This window comes from Nannobrachium achirus, assembly GCF_963921795.1.
Source record: "Nannobrachium achirus genome assembly, chromosome: 4".
NCBI lineage: Eukaryota > Metazoa > Chordata > Actinopteri > Myctophiformes > Myctophidae > Nannobrachium > Nannobrachium achirus.
In genome coordinates this window covers 5,552,711-5,562,783 of record NC_137813.1, presented here as the reverse complement: position 1 = coordinate 5,562,783, position 10,073 = coordinate 5,552,711, and the positions used below count along the sequence as shown (strand labels likewise).

Genomic DNA, 10,073 nt, shown 5'->3' with positions numbered 1-10,073 from the left:
TGCGTGCGTGCGTGCGTGCGTGTGTGTGTGCGTGCGTGTGTGCTGTCCCCTCTCTGTGTCCTGTGACTGCGAGGCAGAGAACATGAAAGCGCTTTTCGCAGCGTTTGGAAATCACAAGGTCCTTCGTGCCGGATTCAAAGAGACGCCGCCGCACGAAGGACACCACCCTCATCAGGACACCAGGAGTGTGTGTGTGTGTGTGTGTGTGTGTGTGTGTGTGTGTGTGTGTGTGTGTGTGTGTGTGTGTGTGTGTGTGTGTGTGTGTGTAGCATACTGGACGCATGGACATACGCACGCACGCACGCACAATGTATTCATGTCCACATGAAGGAGAGCATACAAGGACAGCGATATCAAAGGTGCAGCTAAGGTTGCATTAATTTTTTTTCTAATTTTTATCTCACGATTTTGTAACTCATTTTCACCCAGTGCCAACTGCCTAATGTAATCCTGGGCTCTGCTCTCCCTCTGCCGCACCTGGGGAGACAACGGACTGACCTCATGCTTCCTTCTATGCATGAGGAGTCCAAGTTGCTTCTTTTCACCTGACAATGGGGATTTCCCCAGTTTGGACATAGCGCGTTATTAACACGTTATTCCAACCAGTTCCTTTCCCCTCCATCAGGCGCCCCAGCTGGCCAGGGGGAGGCAGTATAGAGACCTGGATTACTGCATGTTTTTGTGAGGGTATCTACCATAGAGTAGATACGGAGGAGGGAACACGCCCCCCAGCGCCCACAGCGGGAATCAATCAAACAGCAGCCTTTTTGGCGTTCATCTGGCATGTGGCAGACATGGCCAGCCCATCTCAGCTGCGGAGTGCTTGAGCATGGCATAGAATGCTCCCCATCTCGGCCCTGTGGAGGACCTCAGTGTCTGGCTAGAGAAAACAGACTTTGCACCCACTGCACACAAAATGAAGTGGAAACGGAGCTACACTTTCTAACCACCTGTCCACTGTACCAAGACATCAGAGACACATACTGACCACCTGTCCACTGTACCAAGACATCAGAGACACATACTTCCCACAGATCATAACCACCCAAGGAGAGTTTGAAAACATGAGCAATGATGAAAAACTCCCATACCTGCTGGGTGAAGTAAAACAATGTGCAAACACAGCAGCAAGATTTGTGAGCTGCTGTGATAGGAGAAGGATATCAAATGGAACCCAACCACCTTAAAAACCATTGTATAGATCCCTGCTCTGCCTGCACGTAACATTGATGCATGAAAACTGTTTTCACCTGTACAAATTTTGTTCCGAGTCGTAATGTCTAATCCTAATCCACACAACCTGAATCTTTTTGCCACCGTAAGCTTGTACCTCTAAAAGGATAATCATGAAACAACTGTTTCTCGTTGTGAGGACCAGGAGAGTGGTCCACACAACGTCGGTTTCTCAACCCAAAAAGGCCGGAAACACGGATTAGATTTGAACCACTTCAACCATTAATTTATGCTTTAACTATTGAAAAACAGCAGATATACAAGCTCACAGCACAACATCGTGAGTGCCACCCCCAAAATTACATGTATTTGCAACACATTATCATACCGGGGACGTCACGGAGCTACTATTAGTCAGAAGCCGGTGCAGGCAGTGGTTGCCTTCTCTGGCCGCCAGCGACAGCAATAACTGCCTTCCAGGGTCCACTCATAGACATTCATTGAGATCTAAGACGGCAGACCGCGCCGTCTCTGCCCGCCCACGCATGCGCACTCAGCGAATTTATCAGCAACTTATTGGTGCTGACGTCAGCTTTGGAGGGTAGAAATCCAAAACGTGCGCTAAACAGCTTGTTTAAAATGCACCAAACCACACGCCAGCACACACAAAAACCTGTAAATATTTGTGAGCATTTCCATCCTAGTTTTGTATTTAATAGTTTTGTATTCTCTGAGAACGAGACCTTTATTTAACGTTTCCAACCCGTGACGTCACGTCACATTACTTCCGCATGATTGACAGAGACGGACCAGTACGGCAGGGGCGTCAATTGGGTATGGCAGGGGTATGCAGCTGCCATACCCTGGGTCCAAGCAGGGGGGACAATAAAAGTTACCTTTAAATATAAATCCATGAATGTCTCTTTGTCTATCTGTATTAGGATGTTGTTAAATTACAGTAAAATAACTACTACATTTTACAAAAACTTTAACAAGGCACATTTAGGCTACTAACATGCCAAGTTTAGCTGCACTTGAAAAACCGTTCCAGGCTGCCATATCCAGCCCAAGAAACCGTAGAAACAGGGAAAAAATCAGTCATGTTGCCATACCTTAGCTTTTTCTGAACTGACGCTACTGCAGTACGGGTCTGAGACGGACATTTGGTAGGCCAATCAGAGGCAGGTAAGGGCGGGTCTTTCCCGAAAGTTTTCGTTGTGATTGGCTAATAGTCACTTGGCAGCAAGTTTTTCACACTACAGAAGGCTAAGCGTTAGGTTGTGGTCATTGTTGATGTTGTTCACTTCACAGACGCGAGGAATTACCATGAATTACCTACTTCTCATAACTCTATGTGAATGACTGAGGTATGTAGCCTTTCTATCTATGAGTGTCTGCATGTATTAAAGTAAACACGTTTAGTTGTGAAATCTTCACCACAATAGAACAAGGTCAATGGCGTTATTGTTAACATGTTATGATTGCTACAATTTCATACTGGCACAAGGTCAACTAAAAGGAGTTCCTAGTAAGCGTTTTGGCTTATTTGCACAGGAACCACTTTATGTATCTCATATAACATTGAAAGACAGGCAGATAGAAGTGGTGCAGTGGTGATTCAATGTGTGGGGGGTCGCGAATGTCGCTATACAGGTCTATTGATATGCAAATAGTTAGTTTCTTTGTTAAACAGTTGTCGAGGTGTGAACGGGGGGGGGGGGGGGGGGCGAGACCTTCTAGTAGAACACAGTACTTTGCATAGGGCATTATTAAAGGGGCTATCATAATTATCTACCCTGTGCTGTTTGCTACAGGGCTTCTGAATATCAATTCAATTCAAAGGAGCTTTATTGGCATGAGAAAACATACGTTTTTTACACTGCCAAAGCAAGTCAAATAAAAACAGTTGAAAATGGGGAACATCAGACAGTGCTTATATGGTTTAGTTATAGAACTGTAATGGTCCATTGGTGGCCACTGGAACATTTGCTCATGACAATATTTCATTGATGTATTCTCATCAATTAAGAAAATGGATAGAAACCTGAAAGCTACATCACTTTGCATTCTATTATGCCAAGTACTGTGTTCTGTCTGTCTTTCAATGTTATGTGAGCTACATAAAGTGGTTCCTGTGTAATTAAACCAAAAAGCTTACTAAGGTCTCCTTTTAGTTGGCCTTGTACCAATGATTTGTAGTGTCATGAAACTATTTTCCCCTTGTACCCATATATTAGTCTAGTAATTCTAGGAAAAAAATCCACTCAGGTTGGAAAAAAATGTGTTATTTAGTTTCTCAACTGATTCTGACAGGAAATTAGGTCTACTAGCCAGGATAAAAAATCTACCATAATCTGCCCACTGCAAATACCCACAGTGGCCAAATCAAGTTGGGCTCCCATCGACTTTCTATACAGGAGGAAAATACCCAGAAAAAAATCTGCTTTAAGTAGGATGTGAGGGGTCTAACTAGGGGTTTGTCATGATGCTGAATCCATTGCAAGCATTTGTTTTGCACAAAAAACATTCCTTGGGCTAAAAATGGCCCCAGAAAATGATGGTTTAGTGATTGCAATGGATTCAGCATCATGACAAACCCCTAGTTAGACCCCTCACATCCTACTTAAAGCAGATTTTTTTTCAGGGTATTTTACTCCTGTATAGAAAGTCGATGGGAGCCCAACTTGATTTGGCCACTGTGGGTATTTCCAGTGAGCAGATTATGGTAGATTTTTTATCCTGGCTAGTAGACCTAATTTCCTGTCAGAATCAGTTGAAAAACTAAATAACACAATTTTTTCCAACCTCAGCTTTATTTTTACTGGACTATATGGAGATCCATGTACTGTATATGGAGATATGCTGTGAGAGCCCAGACATGCTTACTCAGTTATTCGTCCTTTGATGTCTATGACATTTGACCATGCATGTATGGTCTTATGACCATACATGGAGATCCCTGTCTGTAGAACCAGCCACACAGATATGGGCTGTCTTGGACAGCTGTCTTGGCCATATGGATTCTGTTAGTGTGGTATGTGGCCTCCATATATGGCATTCCCATATGAAGTCCTGTTAGATATGAGCTTAATATTGATGACATCAGGGAACTCCATATATGGGCATAAAGGGATTCTGTTAGTGTGACATCACAGTGAAGCCAGAGCATGATGTCAGAGTGGCAGAGCCTGCATAAACAAGAGTTTCACCTCACTGTTACCTGTAATTGTGTTGTGACAATAAAGTTCATATATTTATTGATTGATTGATTGATTGATTGATTGATTGATTGATTGATTGATTGACTGACTGATTATCTGAGTAAGCGAGAGGGGTTGTAAGGTTGGATCACGCTTTGAAGGTATGGGGTGCCATAACTTTGGTTGCTTGGTAGGCCAGCATCAGTGTTTTGTACTCTGTGCGGGCAGACCTGAACATTTTGGCTGGTTGAAGATCAATCATGCTGCGACATTCTAGATATTTTCAGAGGCTTAAGTGCACATGCCGGAAGGCCAGTGAGGAGAGCGTAAATGTTGATGAGTGTTTTCTTTTCTTCTTTTTTTCCCCCATCCAGTTGGTTGCAGTGAGACACCTGTTCCTCCCAACGATGTTCCTGACACTACCTTCGTAGGTCTTCTTCACTCCAGATTTTATGCCCATACATGGAGATACCTGTCTGTAGAACCAGCCACACAGATATGGGCTGTCTTGGCCATCTGTCTTGGCCGTATGTGGCCGATGTGGCCTAGTCCTGTTAGATATGGGCTTAATATTGATGACACTCCATAGATGGGCATAAAGGGGATTCTGTTAGTGTGACATCACAGTGAAGCGAGAGCCTGATGTCAGAGTGGCAAACCCATTCTGTCTGTGACAGAGACACTAATACATACATACTGAAAAGCTGTGACCGTTCACATACTAATCTGCGACCTACGTTCGCCATGTCCACAGCTAGGCATTTATCCTGTGCTTGTGCTTGTCCTGTACTTACAACATTACCCAACATTGTCATTGTAAGACATTATGATGTCACATGAAGTTTGACCAATCATGGAAAACCACTCTTTGCCCCTCTCTGATGAAGCTTTGGGAATAAAAGCCCCCCTGATTGGCTACTGGCATAAACACAGACAGAGATTTGGATAATTTATAGATTTTATAGAATTGTGCAGATATTACAAAGCATCATGGCTTAATGATCTTTCATTTCATCTTTTAAGGTGTCAAGAAAGGTTCCCAGGTCTTCTCTTGTAAGGAAAGGACAAATCAGGTAAAAGAAATATAGGACCCTCTCTGTCTGTGTCTGTCTGTCTCTCTCTCTCTCTCTCTCTCGCTCTCTCTGTGTGTGTGTGTGTGTGTGTGTGTGTGTGTGTGTGTGTGTGTGTGTGTGTGTGTGTGTGTGTGTGTGTGTGTGTGTGTGTGTGTGTGTGTGTGTGTGTGTGTGTGTGTGTGTGTGTGTGTGTGTGTGTGTGTGTGTGTGTGTGTGTGTGTGTGCGTGCGCGTGTATGCGTGCGTGCGCGTGCGTGTGTGTATGTTAGAGCTGGGATACCCGACCGAAAACCCGCGGGGCCCGACAAGCCCGACGACAAAGTCCCATGCTGAGGTAAACACGTTTTTGTAGTTTGATTGGAAATGGCGTGCCGCTGAATGGAGCTGTCCCTTGCATTGGATGTTTATTTTTCTGCGCTGTTGTGTGCAGTCGCAGTGCACTGTGCCAGCCTTGTCCGTTCAACACACATCACATCACTCAAGTAAATCCTGGCTTTTATACTTCATCGCGGTGTGTTCCGTGACAAAACTGTCTGATCTACAAGCTCACAACGCCTCGCATCCGCAACGCGTTGTGAGCTTGTAGATCTGCTATTTTCCAGGCGCAGAAACCTGCAGCAGTCACTGTGTCAGACGTCCTGTTTAGCGCACGTTATTATTTGTATTATTTAATTATCAACGTAGCCTACTATTTAAACACTTTCAAAAGCCACATTGTCGATTAATATTCATATTAAGGGTAAAATGCAGGCACGCTGAATGTGCTGCACATTAGAACAAGTTTGCTAGTGAGTGTAAATCAGTGGCTTCCTCAAAGAAAAAGAAATGAGGCGAAAAAGCGCTGGAAACATAAGGTTCGGGCCTCGGCACGGGTCGGACGCATTTTAATGATTAATGCTCAGACGTCGATTCGGGTCGATCGGGCCGATCCCAGCTCTGTGTGTGTGTGTGTGTGTGTGTGTGTGTGTGTGTGTGTATACAGTATATATTACACATACACATATACTGTGTATAATGTGCGTTTTTGTAATACTTGTGTACTTACAGGAACGCTTGCCCTGCAACATCATTGACATGGACGTGTGGGATGAAGTGACTTCGACTCACCTGGACAACTGACTGCTGCTTGAGGTTCTCGTGCTTTGTGTCCGGGTGGATTTCAGGCCCCTGGTATCAGTAATGCTATGGAGAGCACTTCTACACTGGACGGCAATGCGAGATTGGACTGAGAGTGGATATGCCCACGGAATGGTTGTTGGGGGGGGGTTACAACTTATGATGGAAAGACATGATTGGCAGCTGCCATGTTAGCCCCATATAGAACCTCACCCGTCGCTGCATACTGTTGTGCTCCGAGATGAGGTCCTATAAAGGTACCCCAGCACTGGCCCGGACTGCCACCACGTTGAGTTGGAAAACACTCGTAACAAAATTGTATCCAAAAAGTAAAGGTAGTTCCCAGCTCCCAGACTGGTTTTCCATCCCACGGTACATAAAACATGCACCACGCTTATTTAGTGTCATTAAATTCAGAAAAGCCCCTGGCGTGGTCTCGCTTGGCCAGACTGTTGCCTAACGCGATTTGCAAATGCTCCCTGGCTACGCGAGACTACAGTACAGTAGTTCCGGTTGAATGGGAAAACATTACAAAACTAACGATTTAATCGGTTGTTTTATGCCGTGGTTCATGTTTTATGTACCCTGGGATAGGAAACCACAGTCTGGGAGCTCTGAACTACCTTTACTTTTTGGATAAAATTTAGTTTTGAGTGTTTTCCAACTCGATGTGGAGGCGGTCCGGGCCATCGCTGCGGCACCTTTATAGGACCTCATCTCGGAGCACAACAGTATGCAGCGACGGGTGAGGTTCTATGTGGATACTGCCATGTATGCTCCTAATGGCCATGGACTGCTGGGTGAAATGACATGCTTGGACTATCATGACTACCATATCTGTATACCTTCATTCATATTTATTTGTGCAAGAGAGCACACAAGTACTGCGATGTGTGTCCTCTGGGGGGGTCACCAGCCCATTCGCCTAAAACGTATTTGCCTCAACACATTTGGTCCTTTTGCCTGGCACTTTCGCCGCGGAGGAGAGTCTTTTCACCGCCGTTGAAGAGCCATTTCGCCTAAATGTTCAAGGGTCCATTTTTTTATCCATTTTGCCTGGCTTAAAATTTTAAAGTTAAGTTGTGTGTCTTTTATGACACGCTATGCAGCGCACTGGCCGGGCTGCCACGCTGTGGGCAGACAGACAGACAGACAGACAGGTACAGACAGACAGACAGGTGCAGACAGTCAGAATTTGGCACAGAGCAGAGGAGAGCGCACTGACCAAAACCAGACACGGAAAGTTTATGCTTGCGGGAGGATCTGCACGCCTCTCACCAGAACAATTTTGCTGCATATCCTTTTTACAAACCTTCTTCACCATAAAGCATACTAGCAGTAGGCCTATGATAGTCTTCCAAATCAAATGCTATGATGTATATCGGGACGTCATGACTCATGACCTATTTGCGCAGTGCACATATCAATTAATTAATTATTTGGATGCACCTGATTCCATAGCTCTAATCAATTCTGCTGTCAGACTGTACATGTTTGCATATTATCCCTTTGTCATTTAAATATTATAGTGACTGTCACAGGTGTTCCTGTCAAACGGTGACCATTACTCAAGGCTATGTGCTCTATATAGTAATCACATCAATACAGATTAGAGCTATTGGAATCAGGTGCGTCCAAATAATTAATTGATACGTAGCCTACCTATGGGAATTATATGCTTTTCATACGGAAGAATGTGAAGCATTTGCATGGCTCTTATCTCAGTTATGCCCTATGCAGGTGCAGTGCATATTTACGGTAACTGGGGACCCCCCACCCTGACAAGCACTAAAAGTTGAGGCATTACATTTTGTATAACACGGTTCTATTGTGAAAATAGCAGATCTACATGCTCACAACACCTTGCAATGTGAGCATGTAGATCGAGATGACATGCACTTGTTAAATGTATTCTTGCAGCTGTGTGCGTAAATGCGTGAATCGTCTAGAAAGGGTGGGTGAAAACTCTCTCATCCACGGCGAAAGTGCCAGGCGAAAGGACCAAATGCGTTTAGGCGAATACGTTTTAGGCGAATGTGCCTGACACCCTCTTGGGTATGCATGACGGTGTCCTCTCTTGTTTGAATCAGGGACCAGCATCTCTGGCAAAGGTCATCATTAACAGGCAATGAGAGAACAGTGTTCCTGGTGATGTCATTGGCATCGCCAGTGGTGATGCCAGTCATGACGTCTCTACTTCAATCCCAAAGAGGATTTAAACTAGCAGTTGTACCAGGTAGTTTCAGCATTTAGAACAGCAGTTGTACTCGACATTAGTGATGATGTATATGTTTTGTTTTTTTGTTTTGTTTTTTCACTAAGGAAATGTTCAGATTGGGATAGAGCAGTGTTTTTCAACCAGTGGTCCGTGAGGGAGTTCCAGGTGGTCCCAGCTAAATGATGGAGAGTTGGTAACCAAATGGACCCTTATAGAGCTTCTTTAACTCTTGAGAGTGTGAAATGAAACCAAATGGACCCTTATGGACATCAATTACAAGAAGTCTACCTTTACCTGTTATCACCTATGTCAGTGGTTCTCAACCTTTTCAGGCCGTGACCCCCAAAACAATCTAATTTTAACTGCCAGTTAATCACATTTTAACCGCATGACGAGCACTAAGAGTTGAGGCATTACATTTTGTATAGCGCAGTTTCTATTGTTAAAATAGACGATCTACATGCTCACATTGCCTCGCGTTGCGAGGCGTTGTGAGCATGTAGATCTGCTTTTGGGTCTGAGAGGCAAAATCCCATCTAATGCTAATCAACATGCGTGTGTGTGTGTGTGTGTGTGTGTGTGTGTGTGTGTGTGTGTGTGTGTGTGTGTGTGTGTGTGTGTGTGTGTGTGTGTGTGTGTGTGTGTGTGTGTGTGTGTGTGTGTGTGTGTGTGTGTGTGTGTGTGTGTGTGTGTGTGTGTGTGTGTGTGCGTGCGTCCTCCACACGCGCACCGCACATGCAGATCTCGTGTGTGTGTGCGTGTACTGTACATCCCCCTCCACCCCCCTGTGTCTTGCGATAACTTGTTATGATTTGACACTTTAATAAAATTGAATTGAATGCAAATGGTTTCCTTTCATGTCTGTTTCTATAGCTGTTTTTGATCTACTCAATGCACTATTTCTCATATAGCCTAGTTTTTATATAGTTAACTACTGTATAGGGGCAAAGATCCATTTTCAGACACCATCTGTCTTCTTTCTATATGCATTGCATTGTACATGTGACAGTGTGGCCGTACATTATCTGTTCACTTCAAATTGGAAATTGTGTGTATTTAACAGTTGACTCACTTTAGACTTTTATGTTGTTGAAATTATCAGTTGAGAATTGTCACTTCTGAACACAAAGCATAGTCCATGATTTGTGTAATGGGGAACGATTACATGGGCAAATATAGAACAGTCTGGTACTTTATTTATTATAATGCCTTTAAAACCCAAGAAAATGTGCCATTTCTGAATCTGCATAATTATTACCACACCAAAGATATAAGCTCATATGCATCATAGGCA

The 10,073-nt window shown here is 44.1% G+C and overlaps 1 long non-coding RNA gene across 1 annotated transcript; it reads left to right on the top strand.

The window, feature by feature from the left end:
* The first annotated feature begins 2,439 nt into the window (after positions 1-2,439).
* Positions 2,440-9,328, top strand: LOC308284231. The gene is made up of 4 exons (XR_013961994.1): positions 2,440-2,540; positions 4,748-4,800; positions 5,397-5,446; positions 6,493-9,328. It is a non-coding gene; the product is annotated as an uncharacterized lncRNA (long non-coding RNA).
* The last annotated feature ends 745 nt before the right edge of the window (positions 9,329-10,073 follow it).